The sequence below is a fragment of the Onychostoma macrolepis genome, chromosome 04 (genome assembly GCF_012432095.1).
Source record: "Onychostoma macrolepis isolate SWU-2019 chromosome 04, ASM1243209v1, whole genome shotgun sequence".
Lineage (NCBI taxonomy): Eukaryota > Metazoa > Chordata > Actinopteri > Cypriniformes > Cyprinidae > Onychostoma > Onychostoma macrolepis.
In genome coordinates, this window is record NC_081158.1 from 12,043,358 (window position 1) to 12,070,065 (window position 26,708).

General features: G+C 37.6%; 1 pseudogene; it reads right to left on the reverse strand.

The window, feature by feature from the left end:
* On the reverse strand, positions 1-25,945 carry LOC131539391 (gastrula zinc finger protein XlCGF57.1-like; annotated as a pseudogene).
* Between the last annotated feature and the right edge of the window lie 763 nt (positions 25,946-26,708).

Consider the following 26,708-nt stretch of genomic DNA (forward strand, 5'->3'; position numbering starts at 1 on the left):
TGCATTTTCATTGTGATACCACATGATTATTGTAGGAAAATGCAGTGAGGATTTCAGAATGCATTCTGAGCCAAAGGTGCAGCAAAAGGGTAGCAAAATGGTGATTTAAATGTCTTTTATTTTTCTTAAATGCATTGACACTTACATATATGACGTTTCAATTGCATTTTCATTAAATACCCCGCGATGGTATTCCTTACTGGGGGATCTCTCAGTGTAAATAATTATACAGTTTAGTGATCTGTCTTTTATGATACAAGCTACAGTAGGTAGGTACCGACAAAACAGTAAATACAACTCATATACAACGCTCGTTTGCGAAATCATCACGGTTGTCAGCATTGCTCAGTAATGCAGGAACTACAGTATGTACTTAAGTACAGTACTCAAGTAAATGTCCTTTGTTACTGTCCACCTCTGCATCCTTGTTATCGCGCCTGCCTCCCATGCTGAAAACACCAGTTAGAATCCCCCTCAGAGCAAGTTAGAATAGTAGAACCGGAGGGGGTACATTGGTGCCGTGACCTGGACTGGAATGAGGAGTGTAACGGAGGCCAGCTGGTAAGAGCTGTGTGTGAAAACCTCAGGCCCCTGATCACAAGAGGCATACTAGCGAATGATGCTAGAAGCTGGGGTCTTAGCGTCCTTGTTAGAGCACCCACCTCCCATGCTGCGAACGCTGGTTTGAATCTTGCTCAGACCGAGAGAGGGGAGAAGAACCAGAAGGGTTACATTGGTGCCGTGACCCAGATGAGAAGTGAGATGTGCCAGCTTATTTCTTCTATGAATCTACCTGATTTTATACCTGGGAACAAGGCACACAAGTGCCTTTAGTAAAATTACATCATTAAAAAAATCACAATGCTCTGATCAGATCCTTTCACAAATGCCATTTTATCACCTCATTTACTTTGTTAATGAAAGGAAAACATGCAGCACATATTTACATATTACAACCAAGTTTACACCTGGAATTAAAATCTGATCGTAAATAAAGAACTCTAAATACAGGTGCAAACATTTGAGCTTGTCCACTTTCAACAACTTCCAGAGGTAGTGGAAAACACATTTGACTGGATTGCTTTTGTAATGTAAACACTCATGTGGTCAAATGTATTCAAACAGCCACAAAAGACTGCCTACTCTCTGCCCACTGATCTAATGAGTGAACATAATGGGAAGCAGATGGGATAGAAACTTTGTCAGACGAAGTTGTAAGTGTGGTTTGAAAATGAAAAAACCTACCAAGCACAATGTTCTCCACCAATCCTCACTTCTAATATGCATCCACAGCATTTGGTGTTGTTTTGCAGCTATCAGCAGAAACAAAAGCTTCTGCTGTCCCTATCTTTTTCAATTGTCTCATTTCACATTTATGTGTAAATTGCATGAATATATTTTATCCATTTGATCAAAAGATCTGAAAAAAACCCATGCATTGACCCCCCACCCTTGAAAAAATGTGGACAGAGTGGTTGAAAGTGGACAAAAGAGACAGTGATACAGAGACAGTATATTTGTGATCCGATCAACCAAACGAGGCCTAAATCCAGTGCTCGGGTATTTTGAACTATATCAGGGGGGCTTCCTTGAATCTAAAGGTTTTATTGTTTCTGCAAGTCTTTCCACAGTGATGGCACATGAAGGGCTTCTCTACATGATTCCTAAGATGTTTCTTGTCTGTGAAACTTTCCACAGTTCCACACTGATGACCACTGATGACCTTTCATATGTGAAAACTCATGTGGTACTTAAGGGCTTCTTTATGTCTGAAACTCTTTCCGCAGTGACCACATATAAACGGCTTCTCTCCAGTGTGAACTCTCATGTGCCTGTTAAGGCTTCCTTTCCGGTTGAAGCATTTTCCACATTGCTGGCAGGTGAAAGGCTTCTCTCCTGTGTGAATTATTTTGTGCTCTTCAAAGTGGTGTTTATAACTGAAACTCTTTCCGCACTGAGGGCATGTGTAGGGTTGCTCTCCAGAGTGAATTCTCATGTGGTGCTCAAAGTGTCGTTTTTGACTGAGACTCTTTCCACACTGAGGGCATGTGTAGGGTTTCTCTTTATGAGTTCTCATATGGACTTCAAGGTTTTTATGTTGATCAAAACTCTTTCCACACTGATCACACGCGTAAGGCTGCTCTCTGTTGTGAATTCTCATGTGTCTGTTAAAGCTTCCTTTTTGAGTGAAACTTATTCCACACTGTTGGCAGGTGAAAAGACTCTCTCCAGCGTGAATTGTCATATGGCAATTAAGACTTCTTTTCCGGTTGAAACTTCTTCCACACTGTTGGCAGGCATAAGGCTTCTCTCTAGTGTGAACACTCATGTGGTCTCCAAGGTTTCCAGGAAAAGTGAAACTCTTTCCACACTGAGGGCATGTATAAGGCCTCTCTCCAGTGTGAATTCTTATGTGCCTTATAAGAGTTACTTTTTGACTGAAACATTTTCCACAGTGTTGGCAGGCATAAGGCTTCTCTCCTGTGTGAACTCTCATGTGGTCTCCAAGGTTTCCAGGATGAGTGAAACTCTTTCCACACTGAGGGCATGTAAGGCCTCTCTCCAGTGTGAATTCTTGTGTGCCTTACAAGAGTTACTTTTTGACTGAAACATTTTCCACAGTGTTGGCAGGCATAAGGCTTCTCTCCTGTGTGAACTTTCATGTGTCTTTTAATACCTGTTTTACTGAAACACTTTCCACACTGTTGGCAGGTGCAATAACTACTCCTTCCTGTCTTTTGATGTATTTTTCTTGAGGGAGTTATTTCAGTCTGTGAGCAACTAAAAGATTTTTCTCCAGTTATAAAATCGTCTTGATTCTTACATTGATTTTTCTCTTCCATTTCATTTAGTTCTTGACTCTCCTCTTTCAGCACCCTCAGGTCTAAGATGAAAAAAAGACAAATAAAAATTTAAGATGACTGAGATGCAGTTGTTTGTATACATGACCAACCAATGATAGCATGCAAGAAGGCGGGACCTAAAGAGAAAGGTCAAAGCAATGCAAAAACTCACACAATGAATGGCGACTGTAGAAAGCAAAAGCCAAACCCCGGACGTTTTGGGCAATTTAGAAATTTTTTTATTCTTTTAATTTTTTAGGTCCAAAAAGAGGACATATGATCACCCTATTATACAGGCACAGGCCTCTTTTGGACATGGCAGAAACTGCTTATTAAAGTTACAAATTACCTGTTTTTGCTATCTGATTGTGGCTACATCTCTCTTCTAGTTCTATTAGATGAGTGGTGTAATTATGTCCATACAATTATACGCTATTGGCTTACGCTTTCCCAGGGCTGTTTGCTTATAACAACTTTTTACCCCTATTCAGACTGTAATTGTTTTGGATGTTTGCAAAAAAAATTCACATGGCACCTCAGTGATAAAACTCATGGATTCCGATTTATTCACAGTGGAGGAGCGAGTTCTGTGATCCTACAAAACCGGCAACACGCTTCTCACAGGACAGTCGCATGATTGTCTGCTGTAAATAAAAGACCTATAGACCCATACTTGGAATAATATGAATAACTAGATGTGTAAATTTTCTGAAGAAACTGTGAGTGGTGCTTGCTGTGGCAAAACTCAGCACTAGGCACTAATAGAAACCCTATTTGCATTAGCATCATATTAACAACATGATAATTTTGTTAGCATTATGCAAGCAACATTTTATCACATGTAACATGTTGTTGACATGAAATTAGCATGTTGGTAGCATGATGCTAACATGTTTTTAACAATGTTAAAATCATTAGCATGATGCTAGCAAGATGCTAAGATGATTACAATGTTATTAGGATGAAGTTAACATGACTAACATGCTGTTAACATGATGCTATCATGTTTTTAACAAGATAACATGATTAGCATGTTGTTGACTCTAAATTAACATGATTAGCATGTTCCTAGCATAACAAGATTAACATTATTAATATTAATGATTATTAACGTGTCATTAGCATGTTGTTAGCATGCTATTGGCATGTATTAGCACGTCGACAGGTGATCCTAGCATGTTTTAGTGTGTATTTAGCATGTTTTAGCACTTAGCTTGACAAGGCTAACATTTTATAGCATATGTCAACATGGTGCTAGCACAGGGGCATAGTTTGTGGGGGATGGGGGGGATATAACCCCCCCAATAACCAAAACTAGCAAGTACAACCCCCCCAACCATGGTTAATGGAAATCTCAAATCAGGCTATTAATTAATTATTTGAATTGCGCCTTCTGTGCTTTTATAAGCGCTAACTTTACTTACGAACCGAACGGATCCGTTTTCAGCACAATATGACTGAAGCAGTTCACGAGCGGCACACAGATCACCGAATACTCTGCGTGCGTACATCAGCGCGCGAGAAAAGTGTGATAAGATTTGCGCAAGCCATTTTTATCGCGAAGCTGATGGTCAAATATGTGATCTATTTGAATTATTTAGAGAAACAGCCACTTTAAAATGCTATGGAGAAAGTCGAACAAAAGCTAAAAAGGCAAATAAACTAAAAAGCCTGATGAAAAGAGGAGAAAACTGTCTTGAACCAGCACTAAAATATATTTAAATCTTTTTAAACTACTCATGACCACCTTCACTAGAATTCATCACATTGTATTGTAGGCTTATTTATTATGTAAAACTTAGTCTAACTTGTAGAATTTATATTAGATAATCTGTTAAGGGAATAGATTGTGGCAACTGTGGCATGTTGTAGCTAAATGTGCAGGCAGTTGTTTCTTAATAACAAGTACTATATTAATTAATAAAAAAATCAAAAAAAGGCATTATTGGCCTGCATGATTAATAGACTAGTCTTATTATAACAAATACTACATTTAAGAACTATGGTACATGGCCTTCAGATATTCCAAAAGATGGCATATATTAAATCATTAAGAGCCTGATGAACTGTTAAAGAGTAAGACATAAAGGGGTCATATGATGCTTTTTTAAAGATGATTATTTTGTGTATTTGGTGTAACAGAATATGTTGACATGCTTTAATGTTCAAAAAACACATTATTTTTCAAATACTGTACATTATTGTAGGTCCTCTATGCCCCGCCTCTCTCAAACGCTTTGTTTTCTACAAAGTCCAAAGTGCCAATGGTTTTGCACCTCAGTATTTGAGTGAGCTCTTATCAAACTATGGTCCTTCAAGTCCGCTGCGATCTCAAAACTCTGGCCATTTGATAATACCTAGAATATCAAAATCAACTGCGGGCGAGATCGTTTTCCTATTTAGTGCCCAAACTCTGGAACAATCTAACTAACACTGTTCGGGAAGCAGACACACTGTCAGTTTAAATCTAGATTAAAGACCCATCTCTTTAACTTACAAATAATACACTATCGCATTTCTATAATTCAAATCCGTTAAAGGATTGCTAGGCTGCATTAATTAGGTCAACCGGAACCGGGAACACTTCCCAAAACACCCGATGTACTTATTAAATCGTAAGAAGAATGGCATCTACGCTAATATTAGTGTTTCTTTCTTATTCCGAGGTCACCGTAGCCACCCAGATCCAGATCAGATGGTGGATCAGCACCTAGAGATGACCTCTACAGCCCTGAACGTCAGCGGAGATCAGGACACCTAGATGTGCCCCAGAGACTGATCCCCAGTGAAGACCCTGTCTCCTGGATGGCCATCGGGACAAGACCACGGGAACCAGATGAGTCCTCTGCACAATCTGACTCTGTTTTAGCCTAGATTTAAACTGCTGATTTTGTCCGGCCAGAGGAGAATGACACGATTTCTCCGTCTAAATACTGTAAAGCTGATGTAAAGCCACCCAGCTTTATATCAAGCTGATGTAAAGCTGCTTTGACACAATTTGCATTGTTAAAAGCGCTATACAAATAATAGTGACTTGACTTGACTTGACACCAAAAAGCCAACTGTCCACATGAGACGACCTGCTCCATGTCATATATAAAAAAATAATTTGGACACTCATGATATTCTTCAAGAATATCATTCATTTCTGTAGAGCTGGACATTTTAATAAGAATCAAATGAGTGAGTTCAGCTTTGAGAATGAAAACCAACCTGTTTGTTCCTCAGTATCTTCATGTTTGACTCTGAATGTTTCTTCAATCTTCATGTCTTCACTCTCCTCTTTAATAAACGCCATCTTTATAACAGTGTGTCACGTGGATCTCAGTCGCTTCAGCAGGAGTTTTTCTGTGTGTTTGGACACTTTGTCCTGTTTAATGTGAGGATAATTAACAGAAAAAAAGAAATGAAAACTAAATCTCTGGGTGTGTCTCAATCAGTTCCCTAGTTCAGTAGTCAGTGCACTGGTGAGGGAGTCAGTCGGAGTGATTGGTGATGGCGTGAAATGACCTGATAAGACAAAAACAACAAAAACGATATACAAGTTTCATATTTGTATTAAGATTTATATGTGGTATATTATCTCAGTTTCTCCCCAAATTTCTTGGTGTTTTTTTAAATTTGATTTACCTCTAAAAGTACGCATTTTTTAAAAATGTAAAATATGCTTCTTTTATGTCATATTTAATATTTCTTATACTTCAGTAAAAAAATCTAATAATAATTCCAGTAAGTTCATATAACCAAAACCTAAAAATATGGTGAATTTTGTAGCAAATTAGCTCAAAGAAGAAATATTTATAATTAATTATAACTGGTTATATTAGATCTTAGAATTAACTGTAGCAGAATCAATATTACAATTATTTGATCTGTCTGTCCACGGTGCAGACAATATAATTATTTATCAATTCTAGTAAAGATTTTTTTTTTCTGGCCAAGGAAGAATAGCTTTCCTACTTTATTCAGTACTAGCAGTAACTTAGCATGTAGCAAGGATCAACATTCAGTGACTCCTCAATTGTGAATATAAGGGGTTTAATAACATACAGCTAAATTAAGCAAAACACATATATACAGAATGAAGGAAAGTAAGGAAGAGAGAGAGAGAGAAGAACAAAAGAATGGCAGTATTTCACATCAATTATCCACAACCTAATGAGAATCATCAGAGAATCAAAAATCACCTTAAAAGGGGCCCAAACTTAGACACACATCTAAATAGTTGTTAATAAATGGTTACCTGCATTGGCTTTGTTGCTGAACAAGAGTCTGGATGCGGTACAAGACAGGGGTTCTTGATGATTTCTTTAGGAGTGAGCTGGAGGTTTTCCTCTGGTTCTTCTGGAGATAGGAAAGTCCACAGCAAATCCACAAAGTTACTCGAAGATAAAAACTGCCGGAAAGTCAAACTCAAGAGGAGAGTCTTGGAGAGTGTCCATCTGAAAGAAGAAGGTTTTGAGCGATGATTAGTCGGAGTTAGCCACACCCACCTTTTGGGTGGAATAGCCAATACCAGGTGTGAATATTTGAGGGGAGAAGTTTTCTTTGTCTCCATTAACGGCCCATTTGCATGTTTATTGCTGGCCTGGAGGATTGGTTCAGTTTTACCCAAAATATAGTATAAATATTATGATGCATTTCACGATCACATAGTGTACATCATTGTTTGAGGAATAAAGAGCAGATCGTTTTGATACCAAGAAAGAAACATCTAGAAGATATTAAACCAGAGGTACATTCTTACACCTGAATATAAGCGTTTAGAGTTTAGCTAATACAAATGACAAGTGGTATCTCGGCTAATATAATAGGGAATCATACAAACAACACATGCATATACCAGATACATTTGTAACCGATTAATTATAGTCTAAATAAAGAAAATGTCTTTATGTATGTGTGTTATGTGTATTGTGAGCATGGGGGTAATTCGCTGGCCATCAGATATTTGGTGCCTGGTACCAAGTGTGACTGGCTTCTCATTGGAATGCATTTGAAGACTGATGGGGAGATAATTTAGCAATTTAGCACCCATTTAAATGCAGAATGTGGGGCCATGTCTGTAATTTATATGCAAATGTCAAAAGGCTAAAAGGGTCTCTAAGACATAAAGCCTAAACGATCATCAATGATCCTAAGCAGATGCTACAGAAGTTTGTTTCTGTGGCCGCAAAAATGCAGGAGTGCAGTTAGATTTCAAGTATTTTATTGAATGTTGTTGAATTTTGTATATTTTTTTTAAATAATCTTTGTTGTATTATCTTGTTTTGTTAGGTTTTTCTGGTCAAGGTGTGGATATACAGGCAGATCTGGCTGTGGTCAGTGATGTGACCTTACCTTTCTTTACTCTTGTCCACAACAGCAGCAACTTTTTCATGACCTCAAAACAGTTCTGGTGCATGTAATCAATGGGGATTGATTTGATCATGTCAATTGGGAGGTCAGAGAAGGGTGAGATCTGCTGTTCTTGATGGTGTTGGGATTTAATGATTCACTCAACTCACAAAAAAAAAAAAAAAAGAATCTTGATAAAATTTTGATTAGATTGCTTAATTTCAAAATTGGAAGCATTTGAAATTACATCGGATATATTAGTCGGACCGTTTTTGTGTAGGATTAGGTGCCGTAAGTGCGCCAAGTTCACCTCTTCTGTCACTGACACCCAGACATCCAGTGGACGGTAGGTTTCTACAGCAAGATTTTAAAATGCTGAATTACTGGGCTACACTATGACTAGGAATTGTTGGTTTTTAGCTGAAAGGAAAAATATATGCACGAAAATATATTACGGAGTACAGTTTACTCCCTTCCATCACTGCTTGTACACACTTTCACTCCAGTCATTATCAAAGGACAATCACGTCAGCCCATCATAACAACTATTAAAACCAATAAATATAACAAGAAAAGTTCAAAAGCAGCTGACAGAAAATGACACGCAATACCTGTTTGACGCATGTGATCCCGCTTTATGTTTCTCTATGGCCTGCACAGGCCCGTAGTCAGCTATGAGGTCACCAAGTTCCGGACCTCAGTAAATGTTTCATGTTCAAACATAAAATTTGTTCTTTGAATGACTAATTTGCTGTTAAACTCCTCATATGTCTGCATGTGTAATTCAGTTTTAATTCAGACAGTTTGCAAGAATGTATAATGTCTGTGGTAAAAATGAGACGCTGGCAGAGAGAAGGAGGCTTGAGAGAGTAATTTGTGAGTGAAGGCGTAGGCGTAGGTGTGGGCGTGGGCGCAGCCTCCGTGTTGCCAGATCCAGTTATTATAAGCATTTCTGGACGTGTCTTTTCCAATTATTTCCACTTAACAGTGCAGTCTAAGGTCAGTGATATCTTTATCTTTTATTATTTACAAAATATTTGAAATAGTTTTTTTGTTTTGTTTTTTTTTCCAGTTTTTGTTTGTTTTTAATAGAAATATCTGGCAACACTGCATTGCCAGCACTTAAAGTGACAGTAATCAAAAAAGCCCATGGACAGGTTATTGCTGACAGGATAGCACATTCGGTAAGGTAAACGCAAAAAATATCATGATATTATCTCTGTCAGAAACGTTATCAACACTGTCAAAACAGTAGCATTTAACATTAGTACACAGATCCGTTGTGTTACAACAAGTAGTTTACAGAATTAAATGAAATATGCAAACACTAGCCATGAAGAAGTCTATGCTACGTCATTCTGTATAGTAGTTAAATACTATACATAGCAATGGTTATTAATAAAAACTATAACAGTAATATGTATTGGTGCGTGAATAAGCAACTGGTAAAATTATCCACCCCTAACTAGTAGGCTATTAACAAATTTTGATGGAATATAAATTAATTATAAATTTTTGTCTCTGTTTCTGCCAAGAATTTTCATTTTGGTGCATCACTAACTATAATTGTAGCACATGCACATTAAAAATAAAACTATTAAAGCAAAGAACTGTGGGAACTAACATGCACAATTGCTGGTGATGTAGATTTTTCTCTTGTACTAAGTTTTTTTTTTCTTGTTTTTACACTGTTCCCGCCATATGATTTTCTCGCCAGCTGGGGTTTTAAGTCTGTTTGGCCCATACACACATGGAGGGAGAATATCAACAAGTCTGCGATCAGTCACATCAGTGTTGTGTTAAATTCTAAAATCACCTCCTCTGTAGATATGTCAACCAGATTGCAATCAGTTCCCTCAGTTTATAAACCGTTCTCACAAATTCTTAAACTGTTCCCTCAGTTTAACAAATCGTGCCCACGGATTAATAAACCGTACCCACAAATTTCCAATCCGTGCGCTCAGATTTTGTAAACTGTACCTTCGGTTTTTGAATTCGTACCCACAAATTCATAATCCGTGCGCACGCTTTCGAAATCCGTTCCCGCGAGTTTGTAAACTGAACTCACGGATTCATTTTAGAAGAACAGCAAGCTAGGTAGCCCACGTGTTAACGAATCATATTGTAGCCTATTATTGTTTTATTGCATATTATTATGTGGAATAGGCTTACAGCAAATTGTCTTAAGTGATTCTCTATCTATTGTAACGGGTACGAGGTGGAATACGACGATATAATAAAAAAGAAATTTGTGATAATCTTAGCACTTGATTATTATTGTATAACAAAGCTGGCATTGTGACTGACTTTGGAGTAATTTGTTCCTCTTTGTAAGTTGTTTTGGATAAAAGCTTCTTCCAAATGCATAAATAACCTAAATGTATAATAATAATAGTTATTATTATTATTTATAGGCTAAATAAATGAGTGCACTTAAGACAGCAAAATGTTTATCATAAAATAATTAATGAATGCTTTCTTTTTAAATAACCTTTTACAATTTTGGAAATGTATTTGTGTACTATTCATTCTTAACATTCAGACTGTGTATTAGAGAAAAACATTTATTTCATAATGATATTTCCCCCCATTTTAAATTCTTATTCTCCAATGAAAGGCTAGATTTTTGTGAATTTGTTAAATAGATCAAAAGGATTAACAATGCAGATTTATTTCCACAGCCTTCTTTGATCATATTTACCAAGGGTACCAACAATTCTGACCACGTGTGTATATTACTCCAATTGGCTTTTCAGACGGCTTCTTCTTTTTCCTCTTATTGCATGCTCTGAAGATCTTCATCTCTCGGCTCTTGAATATCACTATTCTCAAATTACTCAGATTGTTAAGACTTTTATCTTAGTTTTAGCAGAATATGTTCAGTTTGGATATTGTATCCCTTTTTAATCTTTTCTTTTAATTTCCATATTTTATATTTAATCATTGTAACCTTTATCACTTAAACTACACTTTTACGGAAAGACTTCGTCTGCCTGGATCTCTTCTCAGTGCATCACTACTAAACACAAAATCACACGTGGCACTGAATTCACTCCTCAACATATTACGTCACCGTAGTTTAAATCTGCCAAAAGACTTGAGGACTTTGCTAGGAACAGTGTTTGAACCCTGAATTACAAGAGAAGGCTGGTGGCCAGTATTACCATTTCAGAGTGCTGAATTCAATTACAGAGGTGCTACAACAGAACATTGACATTCAGTGCAACATTCACAAGTTAGAGCTTCAGGTTAACATTGTTGCTGAATTCTTGTAGAGAGGCAAACCATCACAGTTCTGGACCATTCTAGGAACGCTGCAAAATATCAAACAAGAGGAACCAGTGACAATAGGTTTATTTTGTGGCACATGTAAACCTACAACACTAGCTGAATCTTGAAGACTTCATTTCTGAAGTAAATGAATTAGCTAATGGATTTGAATTTAAAGGAGTGTTAACTTTTTCAACTCTCTTCAATGGTTTGTGATGCACCTGCCCGTGCATTCCTGAAAAATGTTAAAGGTTACACAGGTTATCACCAATATGAAAAATTCACAAAGAATGGTGTGTACCCAGAAAACAGAATGACATTTCCAAGAAACAACACGCCTTTAAGAACTAATGAGAGTTTCAAACACAAGACTGATCATTCTGCAGCTTTCAGCCAAACCTGGACTAGCAATTAGATATAGATTCACAAGATTTTTCAAGTGTTTTTGAACAAATTAGGCAAATGATTCACTGAGCCATTCATAAAAACATTAATTTGCTTCATTCCTGAATGAATCAGCGGTTTTGAACAGATCAGTTAAAGGATTCAATAACTCAATCATTATATTAGCACAATACTGTAGGGCAGAGGTCTCAAACTCAATTCCTGGAGGGCCACAGCTCTGCAGAGTTTAGCTCCAAATCATGCCTGCTTGGAAGTTTCTAGTTATCCTGAAGACCTTATTTAGCTGGATTAGGTGTGTTTGATTAGGGTTGTAGCTAAACTGTGCAGAGCTGAGGCCCTCCAGGAATTGAGTTTGAGACCAGTGCTGTAGGGTATCATGATACTACTTGGTATCGTGATACTTCAGCTGGTATAGTTTCGTAAGACCTAACCCTAGTGCACTGCAATGCACTTGTACAACGAGTTTTCCAATGACGCTTCAGGTCTCTTTGATACGTGAAACTCTCTTTACAATGAAGACACATGAAAGGTCTCTCTCCAGTGTGAACTCTCATGTGAGTCTGAAGGTTTCCATTAGATGTGAAACTCTTTCCACACTGAGTGCAGGTGAAAGATCTCTCTCCAGTGTGAATTTTCATGTGAGTCTGAAGGTTTCCTTTAAGCGTAAAATCCCTTCCACACTGATAGCACATGAAAGTCTTTTCTCCAGTGTGACTTTTGACATGATTCTCAAGGTGTTTACTGTCTGTAAAAATCATTCCACACTGCTGACATGTAAAACAGTTTTCTCTTGAGTGAAGCATCATGTGCCGTTTAAGGTTTGTGTTGTGTCTCAAACTCTTTCCACACTTATCGCATGTGAATGGCTTCTCTCCAGTGTGACTGTTCCAGTGATACCTTAGGTTAAGTTCTGTTGTGAAACTCTTTCCACACTGTTTGCAGGTGTACGGCTTTACTCCACTGTGAATTCTCATGTGCCTTTTAAAACTTCCATGTTGAGTGAAACCTTTTCCACACTGAGGGCAGGCGTATGGCTTCTCTCCAGTGTGGATGCTCATGTGGCTTTTTAGGCTTCCATGTTGAGTGAAACCTTTTCCACACTGAGGACAGGTGTATGGCTTCTCTCCAGTGTGGATGCTCATGTGGCTTTTTAGGCTTCCTTTTTTTCTGAAACCCTTTCCACACTGCTGGCAGGAGAAGTCACTTATAGTTTTTTTAGCTCTTTTTCGCGAGGAAGTCTTTTTAGTCTGTGAGCAACTAAATGATTTTTCTCCAGTTGTGAAATCATGATGGTCTTTCTCTTGTGTTTCATCCACTTCTTCACTCTCCTCTTTCATCACCATCAGTGAAAAGAGACAAATACAAGTTAACAATGACACAAAACAAAAGACATTAAACATTTAGGCATGTATACTAAATCAAATGACCACTAAGCTCAGAACCTCTTCACCATATTGTTTACTCTTTAATTTGTTATCAGTCAGGATTTTAGTCTCATTGTTTATACTTATTAAATTTATAAACAAATAGCTTACTTTTGGCATCTAATCATGCCATCTCTCTACAAGTGCTATTAGATTTTTAAAAAACTCAGACTATGACATGATGTTTTATCACACAAATATGGAGTGCCACAGGGCTCAGTTTTAGGTTCTCTTCGTTTTCTTCTTCTTGTATGCTTACCCTGGAAGTCATTGTACTTAAATTTTACTATTATGGCAATGATACTCAACCTCTTCCAACCTCAACAAACTACACATCTCTCCAAGTTAGCAAAGTGTGTTAAAGATGTCAAATATGGAATGGCTAGTAATTTGTGTGTACTAATTCTAACAAGACAAAAGACCAAAAAAATGAGATTGATTTAACAGATGGATTTAACAGTATGGTACTTTTTTAATTTAATTTTGTTTTTACAATTAAGACTGATTTTTTTTTAAAATCCATTCCCAAGATGAACGGATGTCTTACAGGTTTGGAACGACATGAGGGTGACAGTATTATATTAATGACAGTATTTTCATTTTTGGGTGAACTATCCCTTAAACCTTTAACAGTCACACTTATTTATTGCTAAAATTGTGTTCCTGACACCACATTGAGCAACTTTTCAGGGTTTTTTTGTCAGATGACCCCTTCACTTAGCGGAGACACGAGTCAACCAGCTGGTTGACTTGCCCAGTTAGGGTAATTCTCGGCATGAACTCATTTGTGCTCCTAAAGTTGGAGTTTTTTTCATATAAAAACATTACAGACAGTAGAATATGTTAACAGCATCCATAAATTTATTAAAAAACATGTTTTTATTATAACAAACAATAAATACATTGTATAAAGTGCCAAGGTCAAATAAATATAATAGAAATTCAATAAAAATTAGTAAATAAATCCAACAAAATAAATAAGGATAATAAATACAAACATAATAAATTATTATAATTAACACAAATAATAAATTTAGTGATAATCTATATAAAATGTATGATAAAAGACAACTAGCCAATGTAATATAAAAGAACATTAGTGATATGGTGTATAGATATGATATGTAATATATAACAAATCACTGTTTCTTATTGTTCAAACAATGGAACCATTTCTCATCCTTAGCTAACTCTGGAGACAGATTATAATAAAAATATTAAAATGCATCTAATGTAAAAAATAAAAATAAAAATTAGAATAAAATATCAAACACATACACTGTATGGGCAGAAGTGTTGGGACAATACATTCACCTCTGGTGATATGCAACAAAGCACTGGTTTTTGTTGTTCAAACTTCCCATCTCCACATTTGGAACATTGCCAACGCGACACTCCACCTTTGCACAAGTTGCACCTCCCTCTCTGAGTGCCAAATGTGGGCCAGTGTCCAAAGCCATCGTAGCGGACCTCCAGGCTGGGATGGAGAACTCGGGGGTTAGGGCGACGGACTTGTGGCTTGTGCTTTACACTTGGGGGCCGGCCAAACCTGGCTGGTACCTTGTTGGCTCCCTTCAATGTGGCTGCCACCGACAAACGGAACTTCTTCAAGGGCATCGGTTTCTCTTTGAGAAGGTTGCAGTCCCGCTTGTAGATAAGCCATGCATTCACAATGCTCACGTCAATGATGTACCCAAACAATGGGAGGTACCAACGCCATGCCTTCATTGGCGTTTTGTAGAGGTGCACAAGCATATCGGAGAGATCGATGCCTCCCATGGCTTGACTGTATGCCAGGACGACGGATGGGTAGGTGACGTCAACCTTCTGTTGTGCCTCCTTTTTGTGTCTTTTCACTGAAGACTTTGCCACCTAGGGAGAGGACTTCCAAGCCCAGATGTGCATGCTCTTCCTCTTGAATGTTGAAGAATGTTGTGGCCCCTTGGTAAAAGATGAAGTCGTGGATAATGCCAATGGTGCTGGAGATCAGAAGATCTTAAACCCCCACTTATCCGGCTTGTTTTGAATATATTGCCGGAGTTTTCCAGCACTGGTGCCCTTGTAAAGGCCCTTTCACGACGCGGAATGCGCTGCGCTATGAAACCCATTAATTTCAATGGCTTGCGCGGCGCGAAGGCGGTCAGTTGCTGCGCCGACCAAAGCGCACGCGCAGCGGAGCGCACTAGCGCCGACCAAAGCGCAAGCGCAGCGGAGCGCACCAGCGGCGAGCTTGCGCGCGCGCCGCGGTCAAAGTTCAAAATAGTTCAACTTTTGCCGCTGCGCTCTGTGATGTTTCCCCGCGCAGCCAATAGAAACGGGGCATCCAAACAAGTGCCGAACTCAAAATGGATGAACAGCTGATTCTCTGTGTGTCTGAATTTCCAGAGCTATACGATACAAGTTTGCGGTCGTATAGGGACATCGGGAGAAAAGCTGTGTCATGGAGACACATCTCTATTCAAATTGGCATGTCAGGTGTGTTTAAAGTTAGCACGGGACAGATACATGTTTTGCTGTTGACCGAAAGGTGGAACAACAATCCAATGACTAGACGTATAGAACTCCCGCTAAAAATTTTGAAAACTCCGCCTACTTCACTCTGGCGAGCATAGCGCAAATCGCCTTGTATCTGAAGGGCTGCGCTGAACCCAGCGGCAGGCGCAGCTCATGCCGCGTCCTGTGTGAAAGCCCCTTAAGCCACCATCACTTCATCAATACTCTGCCTGTTGGTGGGGGGAATGAGAAGGCATTGTTCTCTGAGCATGTCAAAAAGAGGGCGAATCTTATAGAAGCGGTCAGTGCAGCCTTCCATCTGGAAGTTGATGTTGAAGTGGACATTTCTTCGTAGCACTTTAAAACGCTTCACTGACATGGTATCAGCCACTGGTGGGAATCGTGACTCACAGGCCCAGTAATCTTCTAAAGACGGAAATTCAAACACTCCCATGTACAGCAAAATTGACAAAAAAATCTTCCATTTCAGCAACTGTGGTGTTGACGGATGTCCCGGTCTGTTGAACTGAGTACTGGTTGGTATGCTCAGTTATGTGCTCAATCATCTGGTCGGTGAAGAGCCTCTTCCAATACATAAATGGTGTCTGGACTGACTCTGGAAGCATGAAGACGGGCTCGGGCACAGTGAAAGGTGGAATGTCCTTCTTGACCCATGTGGTCTTTCTGGACTTTGCAGGATGGGAGGGAGTTTGATAGAGGTCTGTAGAGACTTCAACAAGCCTGTTCTTATTTCTCCGTTTCTTTGGAAGAGGCATCAAATCTTCACTGGGTGGAGGAACATGATCAATTTCATTGTCTGGATCACTGAGATCTTCAACCTCAGAATCACATGGATCAGCAGGTAAAAATGAAATAGTGCTGTAGGCTGTAGATGTACGTCTGGGGCATCCATAAAATGATCGACAGTCCATTACGCCTGAAAGACATGGCACATAATAAGCATTACTATACACAAAAATGACAAACTGCGTCTTGATTAATCAGTGCCTCAGGTATAGCTATCCGTGAAAAAATAATAATTGTCATACTGATAAACTGTTCTCCCAACATAGACACATTTAGATTTCATATAAATTGATAAGAAAAATGGCATAAATATGCCAATTTTAATATATTGCAAAAAAGGCATAAATATATAAATATATTGTGTACCGAGTATGATACACTGAATAACACACAACTATGAAATTAGATAAGAGACATAAAATATTTAAGTGTGAATGATGAGGTAATTTTACTGTGTAGTGTACTAAATAAAATATAACAAATATGTCTATCCATCCTTTCAATTGCAAACTCATAAACATGTTATATTTGTCAGATTATTGAACAGAAAATGTAATGTTTATAGCTAACTACTACCCATCTAGACAGCTATAGCTATTTGATGATATTTCAAAAAGGCTCAGATACAATGGCTATTGTAGAAATAATAAGTAGGACTACTAGCTCATGTCAAATTATGTAAGGATTAAACTTGATTTAAAGATATGATCATCTAAAGGTAAACACAAATACCGTGTAAATAAAGGTAAAACGCATACAATTCAGTTTAGCAAGGAAACTGGCTGTATGCCAGTTATGATCGCATTGCTGAACTAGCGTCAATTCATTTTACTCTAACTCAGGGGTGCAAACTCGTCAGGGGTGAAAAAGGTGACACCCCCCCACACAGGTGTGTTAAAACTAAGGGCAAGTTAATTGACATAATTCACAATGGCAAGTCAAAGTGCTTTATAGGGAGAAAATGTTACACACTGCTAAAAATGCTTTTCTTACATTTTTCGGTCTTGTTTCCAGTCCAAATCTAATAATTCTTAAATCAAATAATTTTTTTTCTGAAAACAAGACAATTTTTACTTGTCTAGAAAATGCTTTTTGATTTAAGAATTTGTAGATATTTGGACTAGAAACAAGACAAAAACTTTCTCAAATCATTTTTTGCAGTGCTTCATTCAAGGATAAACACCTTTATATGATTAAAAGACGTTTGAGCGACAACTACGGTCTACAATCAACAAGGATTGTTAAGATGTTACATGAACTCAGTCAGGGCAAATAAACCACTGTAAATCTTTATTTCAGCACTCAAATTATTGAAGCTGCTGACGGGCTAAACGCGAGGTGTTTCTCCGTCTTGAAATAGGCTGTTACAGTCATGTCAGATACATTTACGAGTTGAACGCACATGAACGCCACCACAAAGTCGTTATTACGAGTGGGAAACTCGAAATTTTCTTTAAGCCCCGAGTTTCCGATTTGGCGGCGTGTCCGTGAAAAAACGTGTCAGATGCAATGGACGCAGCCAAAGACTATATGCAGTGTCGGTAAAGTTGTCGAAATGAATTTTCCGCCAATTAATTTTTTTTTTTTTTTACAGATCTACACGATTCACGTGAAAGACCTATTTCAAGGTGAAAAAGGCGAATTTCGCCGAAAGGTGACAAGTTTGCACCCCTGCTAACTGGGCAACTCGACCGAGCGGTCAAGCACATTGTTCTGAGGTAACACAGAGATGAATTTTATCACCATGTTCCTGCCATTCAACAAAATATAGTGTTAGGAGGTTTAGAACATGAAATCAGATGTATAAAAATCTTACCTTAACTTTCAGCGGCAAGGGTTTGAAGAGAGCGCCACATCAATATACTTCCGGTTTTCGGCTCTTCAGCATCGCCACCCAGTGGATACAAGTGAAATTACACCCTCTATTCAATGAGGTGTACCGCGAAAAAAGGTCAACCATGCGGTTACAATGCACGTTAAAGGGTTAAATAATGTTTTTATTTATTTAAAAAAACCTTATAATTTAGACTAGTAGTTTTTGCTGTGATATCGAAGTACTTCGAGAAATTGTGCTTTAAAGGTAGGGTAGGCAATTTTGGAAAAGCTAGCGATAGCAAGCTAGCTTTGAAAGCAAGGTCCCCACCCTCCCTGCATTATCACTTTGCAAAGGCGCGCCTCCTCCAAAACACATGAACGCGCTCAGGCAGATAAGAGACTAACCTGCAACTCGATGGGAGACAGCGCTGGCGAAGGATTGAATGCAATGCTGTCAGATTACCTCATGTCTCATTCACGGGTGAGAAAACTTTACAGTACAAAGCATATAATATTAAAAAAAGTGCCTTTCATTATCGCTGGAACGTGCCGATGATGTATCATGTCTGCGCAAACAGGGTGCGTAGAGGTATGCAAATACATATTTGACAGGCAGGCAGAACAGCCTATCGTAATGCTCTGACAGAACATTTTGATTGGACGAACATTTTATGGTCCTACACCTTCCAGAAAATATAAATACATATAAAAAAATTTAGACCAATTAACTTTGTGATTGCTATCAGGATGTGAAGAGACTTTTTTTTACAATTTTACATTTACAAAAAAAAAAAAGATATATAAAGAAAGTAAGCAAAGAGGACTCTCTTTATAATCACTGGAGCTGTCAATCACTACAGTTCAGCAATGGCACCAAAACCAGCATTCAATCAATGACGCTATTTACACTGCTCCAAGAAATAGAACTCCGGAGGTTGACGTCACGCAATCTAAACCCCGACATTTTGGCAGGCAACCAGGAGAGCGCTAGAGCGGCCGTAGCATTGGTATCGACAGTTGTAGAACAATAATTTAAAACCAGACTTTTTAGACCTTACAAACCTTACACCGTTGCCAGGATGCCAGAACATGCAGAAGAAAGCTAGGGTTGCAAACCTCCCCGTATTAGCCGGGACATCCCGTATATTGGGCTTAATTTATGTGTCCCATACGTGACCTCCCTTGGCCAGTTCTTGCCCCCTCACGCAGTATTCGTTAAGTAAATCAGAAAGTCCTGAACATAACTGTTCAAGGAAGGCTGCAGAATCCTCTGTCAGCTCGTCACTCCCGCTTCACAATAAGCGGCGCTCGCACTAATGCCAATTCCGTCCGTGTTTTGACTAAAGTAAATTTCTATTTTGGCAAATACAAACAACGTGATTATTTTTCACGAGTCCAACATCCAGCCGTGCATGAAAACATGCAATCTAGCCGAGACGTGATCAATAAGGGAAGCCGTCTTTCGCTATTGCAAAATAGAAAAAAAACATTTTACAATCAAATAAACTTCTTAGCCTCTCTTATTCGTAAAATACACTAAATGTCTACCGTACTCACAGTGACATAGCTATGCTGTCTACCTACAAGGACAGCTAGGGTTGATTACAACACAGTTGACTTAACCTTCCAGTGACGACATTTTTACAGTCTATGGTTTTAGCCGGCAGATACCTGAATATTCATCAAAACATTAGATTGTACCCCTCCAGGCATTTGTAGGCTTTTAAAGAGTCTCCGGAGTAACGTTAGGAGGGAAAGTTGATGAGATAGTTGTACATATCAGGATACTGCAGGTCAGGAAATCTAGCCATTCATTTATTGATACACATTAAAAGCACCCCGGGGGCATTATAGGGATCTATTATGTTTAATCTACTAAGTTTTGCTATGTACAGGTCTATGTCTTTTGAATTAAAGTATGCAGTGAACTCTGTTGTCTTGAAACTTATGCTGGCGCCATTCATTTCATATTCGCACACAGCTGTTCTTGCCTGCCAGCATGGTGGTGTAAACAGAATGGGTCACGTGACGGAGCTCTATAGGCTCTATTAAGACGCCAAACACCTGCAGTGAAGGCAGGAGTGAATCTTGTAGTGGATCAGCCACATGCAGTATGACATCAAAGGTGGATATTGTGTGATTTAGGGTTCACACAAAGTCCTTAAAGTGTTTAAATTTAGCTTTTAGAAATGTAAGGTCTGGAATACCTGGAAAACCATTTTGTTTAATTGAAAAGTACTTGAAATTAAAAAGCGATATGTATGCAGTTTGCAGGAACAAGAAACTTGTTTCTGCCACTGAATTAAAAAAAAAAAAAGGTTTTCCTCACGATTGCGATTGACTTTTTCTCAGAATTGTGAGATATAAACTCAGTGGGAGTAGATATAAATATAATGCTCTGTCAACACTATTCATGATCTTGGTAGCTGTAATAGTAAAGGCATTCTAAAGTTTTCAAAAGAGGTCCACATGTAATACTTATCTCATAGGCAAAGATGTTACTCAATCACAGCAGTGGACGTTTTCGGTTTCTTTGCATTTATTTTACATTTATTATCAGTACTGGCTCGCAGTTCACATGGGTAGGATGTGCATAATTATGTGTGTCTGCCACCCCCAAAGACCCTTTTTGACCCAGGAAAGACCCTGTTAGGACACTCATTCTCTAAAAATATCATTCAATTCTGTAGAGCTGGACATTTTAATGAGAATCAAATGAGCAAGTTCAGCTTTGAGAATGAAAACCAACCTGTTTGTTCCTCAGTATCTTCTTGTTTGACTGCGAATGTTTCTTCAATCTTCATGTCTTCATTCTCCTCTTTAATAAACGCCATCTTAATAATAGTACATTTAGAATGACAACAATTAGAAAGTAAAATGCAACTAAATCTCTGAATGCATCTCAATCAGTTTTCTAATTCAGCAGTGAGCGCACTGTTAAAGGAGTCAATAAGAGTGACAGAAAGAACAAAAACTAAACATTTCATATTCACTTAATCGTTTTAAATGCATTAATTCTACCCATTTTTCTTTAGAGGTGGTAAACATTAAAACAAGACATCAAAGTTAATATGTATAAAATTATATTGGTATTCCAAAGTATTTAGATTATGTTATTAAAATCAAGTAATCCAACCAAAATACTTTTTAAAGCATTATTTTGCAATCTGTCAAATTTAAAAGTAACATTCCTTTTAAAAGTGTGTTTTCTCGTCGCATTTAAACTATTTTGTCCATCATGTGCAGTGAATCGAGCGCTTTGAAACACTGAATCATTAGCGAATCATTTGGTTCAGTTGACTCGAAGTTTCTAAAAGCTCTTCTTAAGCGACCGAACTTTCTGACAAACTGCTTCAAGATAAAGTGAGAAAAACGAGACGCAGCTATTCTGTTACTCTTGTGTGAATAATGCGCTTTGCACAAAATAACGTGCATTGATGTCAGATAATGCATTACAATGTTACATTCGATAATAAAGCATTTTTACAGTTCTTAAAAAAATATGAAATTACCTGAACGGTTTGCTTCGACTTTAACACTTTGCACGCTTTAAAACACTAATCTTTCTTTTCTTCAGCAGAAACACAACAGACCCAGGAGCGCAGCCACATGACGTCACATCTCCACTCCAAAATAAAAGCCCTCATCAATACACACGGCTCTCAATAAGAGTTGCAACTTTATTAATATTTTCAATAAATATATTAAATATGCAAATACATTTACATTTATCAAATGCTTTTTATCAAAAGTGTCTTACAAATGAGAAGCATTCAATTCACGATTATTTGTACTCTTTCAAAAATTAACCAGCATTTTCTGTAAAACCATAGTAAAAACAAAATCAACCATAGTTTTACTACAATAACCATAGTTTAACTATGGGTGCCTGTTGCAGTAAAACCATAGTAAGTACAAAATGTACCATGATTTAAAAAACTATGGTTACTATATCAAAACTATGGTATGAACCAAAAAAAAAAAAAAAAAACGTGGTTACTACACTAATGGTTGCTACAGTTTTACTATAGTAAAACCATGGTTAACTGTTGTATAAGTATAAGCACCTTTCATAATACTTATCATTTCAAAGTAGGTTTACAGAAAATGCATGTTTTCAAGGTTACAATTTAAAAACATCCTTTAATCAGCCAGAGGTGACTGAGACTCACTGGGGAACAAAGTAATGTCCATTTGACAGCAGCTCAAAGATAATACAAGTCATGTGGTCAGTACTGTCAGCATCTAAGGCTATCTTCGTGGCAAATAACCGAGTTACAATAATACAAGAGTAACATAAACACAAAATAAAAACAGAGCAAATGATAATTACAGCAGTTTAAATATTTTTTCTAAAATCTTTTTTGATGAAATCTTATTAAAGTCTCAAAAAGTGTCTTTTTGTCAAAACTCATCATTTAATTTTGCATCATCCTGTGCAGTGTTTGTAGCAACTCATAATGTAATAACTGCACATAATGTAAAAACGCACATAATGCAATAAGTATTACATTATTATTGTAATAAAGTATTCATAATGTAATAATTTTCTCAAAACGTAATAAAATCTTGAGCTCATAGTGTAATGATATATTTTTTAATTTAATAACAATCTTTCACATAATGTAATAGGTTATTGTATGAGAAATTTATTACATTATGAACACACTGTGGCAACTTATAATGTAATCACAGTTCATAAGGTAATACCAGCACATAATAAAAATTAATGTTTACAATATTATAATTATCTTTCAATATAATAAATTTGACCACAAAGCGTAATAGTTTTATGTAAAATAAGCTATTACATTAGGCTAAAATTAGAGTTATTAGGCTACATTGTGAACCTTTATTGTGAAGAAATATTCATTTAACTCGTGCTCCGTGCTGCCGTTGCCTGTGGCAGATAATGCAATGCAAAGACTTTGGAAACTTTTATATGTTTTTTTCCAAATTTCTTCACTGCCTTAATTTTGATCAAACAATTAAAATATATTTATGTGTAACCACTGTCATTGTCATCATACCATGGATATTACCTGAGAAGTTAAAGTAAATATGTCAGCAAACTGCGCTCTTTCAAGGGAGTGCATTTAATGCATGGCCAAAGTAAGAGCATAATCTACTGTAAGTGTTTAAAACATGCAAAGTAGGATTGCCAACTGCTCCCAAATTTTAGTAACATTACATATTAAATCCATACGGAAAGCATCGTGTCACGCCCAGTTTAGGGAGCTAAACTAAAAAAAAGTAAAAAAAAAAAAAAAAAAAAAAAAGGGGGAACTCTCAAAATAAATAAAAAAACAAGAGCACCCTTAGCTAAAACGGCAATAATAACAAAGTATTTGGCAAAATCTTCTTTGCATATTTGCATTTGTGCTCTAGAGAGCATCAGATGTTTCTGTTTACAATGTTTGCAGCACTGAGGAGTGTATCCAATCTCAGACACAACCATTGAACCGATGAACTGAGATGAGTGACAGGCTCAGTGCATCTGAAAATAAAAAATTAGCACTCTTTGCACACATTCTAGGCTATCAGTAATGCATTCAGAATTTTAATAAAAGTTTTTTTTTTTCATGATGCTAAGAGGAACAATTTTTCTTTCTCTGATTATATTAGGTAGATCTGAAAGCATGCAGAACTCTGTAAGCTTACGAAAACAAAAAGTAGACCTAGTTCAGATTAACCTACAGAAAACACCTCTGGCTGGCCATTGCTTTCAACAGAGATGCCTGTGATTGGCTACAATACTCAATGCTGCAAAAACATGTAAATAAACTTGTGGTTTTGTAGTATAATCGAGTATAAATTTTTTAGTATATACACACATGTACACACTTGGATATCTAGAAAACTTTACTGAATTATATATTGTTGTGTACATTACAAATATTTATAAAGTACATTAAAAAAGTACAGCAGCATATATACCATGGTTAAAAACAAAACTAAACATACTATTAAATGTATTAAAAATGCATTTGAAATACGAGTATGTTTATAGAATATTTGTATTACTACAAACATACTCAAGTACATTTTAAAACATTCTACAAAAAAACATAATAAATGAAAAAAGACTGAAATGCTATGGCAGAGCTATCTTATCCATTTGTAGAACATTTCAGTTATACCTGTATTACTGAAAAGTACAGAATTTTACATCAAATGAATAAATAAAAATGACAATGCAATTTTCTGAAGGAAAAACTAAATAAATAAACATTTTCTCAAAAACAAAGTGCAGAAGTGAATAGCTGTGTGTGTGAAAAGACTGAACATGAAGATGATAAAGTTCAAGCAACAGAAAAGAGAGGGATGGAGGGGGTTTTGGAGGTGGATGAGGATGAGGAGATGATGACGATGATGCCCTGGCGGCTTAGATGGTGTTTGGCACATGGCACAGACCCAGAGCATCCCAGTGCTGACAACACACGCCGGAGTCGAGGGAGCGAGGAGCCAAGATGTAGATGGTGTGGCTGCCGACATCTGGAGGCCGACTGATGGAGACAGAGCTGGTGGATCCAAAGGCACAGACGGAGGGCCGATGGAGCTAAACATCGTCGCTGGTTCTGGAGACCTGGGCACAACCGCAGTGACAAGCATTGTTGGTGGAGCCAGAGTACCCGAGGACTGGAGTGATGCCGGTGTGACCCAACGGGAAAAACCTACTGCAGCCAAAGAGGTGGAGGGTTGGAGCACAGCAGACGACCTGCAAGTCTGTGGCAGAAGCAGAGTGACGACTGACCAAGGGGGAGCTGGTGGGACGAGGTCACTTCTTTGAGTACGACTGGCATTTTCTGCAACTAAGGGCTTGCAATTCAGACACTGTAGTATTTGAAGACTGCTTTATCACAGGATCTGTGAAAGGGAAAAAAATTGATATAAAATTAGCCAATAACAGTTTTGCATCCATGATTGAATATATGTATTATAATTTGCATTGATATTCATTAGAATTTTGTTGACTTCTCAATTTACCTTTTGACAATATCCTCATCAAGCTTGACATATGAGTGTCCATTCTTATCCTCTTGTCTGTCGTCACTGTGCAGCACTCTATGAGTTACATTGAACATATGATTAGAAGAAGCCCAACAACAGCACTTACAGTGAGCAGAGTTCAAGTACAAAGTCACTGTTATAATTTGATAACAAATTATTTCAATAGAGCAACCTGTGAGTATTACAGGGTATGTTGACAATTGTGGTTTATTGTAACCTAGGGTATCTCACATGAATGTGTCTGTTGTGGTAATGCTAACATGCACTCTCTTCACCTCTGCAACATTAAATATCTCAACACCTCTGCATTAAAAAATTACATAAATAAAAAATCAAACACACATTGTTTAAGAGGCGGTGGTGCAAAATCATGAAATAATTTATACATAGATAGATTTTAAAATCTTTTAAAATTTATACATAGATAGATTTTAAAATCTTGTTAATTACTTATAAAGCCCTGAATGGTTCAGCTCCTCTGTACTTGAGCGAGCTCTTATCGCATTATAGTCCTCCACGTCCGCTGCGTTCTCAAAACTCTGGCCGTTTGATAATACCTAGAATATCAAAATCGACTGCGGGCGGCAGAATCCTATTCCTATTTAGCACCCAAACTCTGGAACAGTCTACCCAACACTGTTCGGGAGGCAGACACACTCTGTCAGTTTAAATCTAGATTAAAGACCCATCTCTTTAGCCTGGCTTACACATAACACATTAATACGCTTCTATTATTCAAATCCGTTAAAGGATTTTTAGGCTGCATTAATTAGATCAACCGGAACCGGGAACACTCCCCATAACACACGATGTACTCGTTACATCGTAAGTAGAATGGCATCTACGCTAATATTTGTCTGTTTCTTTCCTATTCTGTTTCTCAGTCCGTATCCGATCAGATGGTGGATCAGCACCAAGAGATGATGTCTACAGCCCTGATCGTCAGCGGAGACCAGGACACCCAGATGACCCCAGAGATATATCCCCAGATATATCAACCAAAAATAACAAAATAACTAAAATATAATAAAATACCTAACTACATAATACTACTATTGTTAGAAATTGCAACAAAATTAAAATAGAAATATAAACTTTTGAACTGTGGGTTTCGTCTGGTCAGAGGAGAACTGGCCCCCCGACTGAGCCTGGTTTCTCCCAAGGTTTTTTTTTCTCCATTCTGTCACAGAGGGAGTTTTGGTTCCTTGCCGCTGTCGCCTCTGGCTTGCTCAGTTGGGGACACTTAATTTCTAGCGATTATCGCCGATTTGATTGCACAGATACTATTTAAACTAAACTGAGC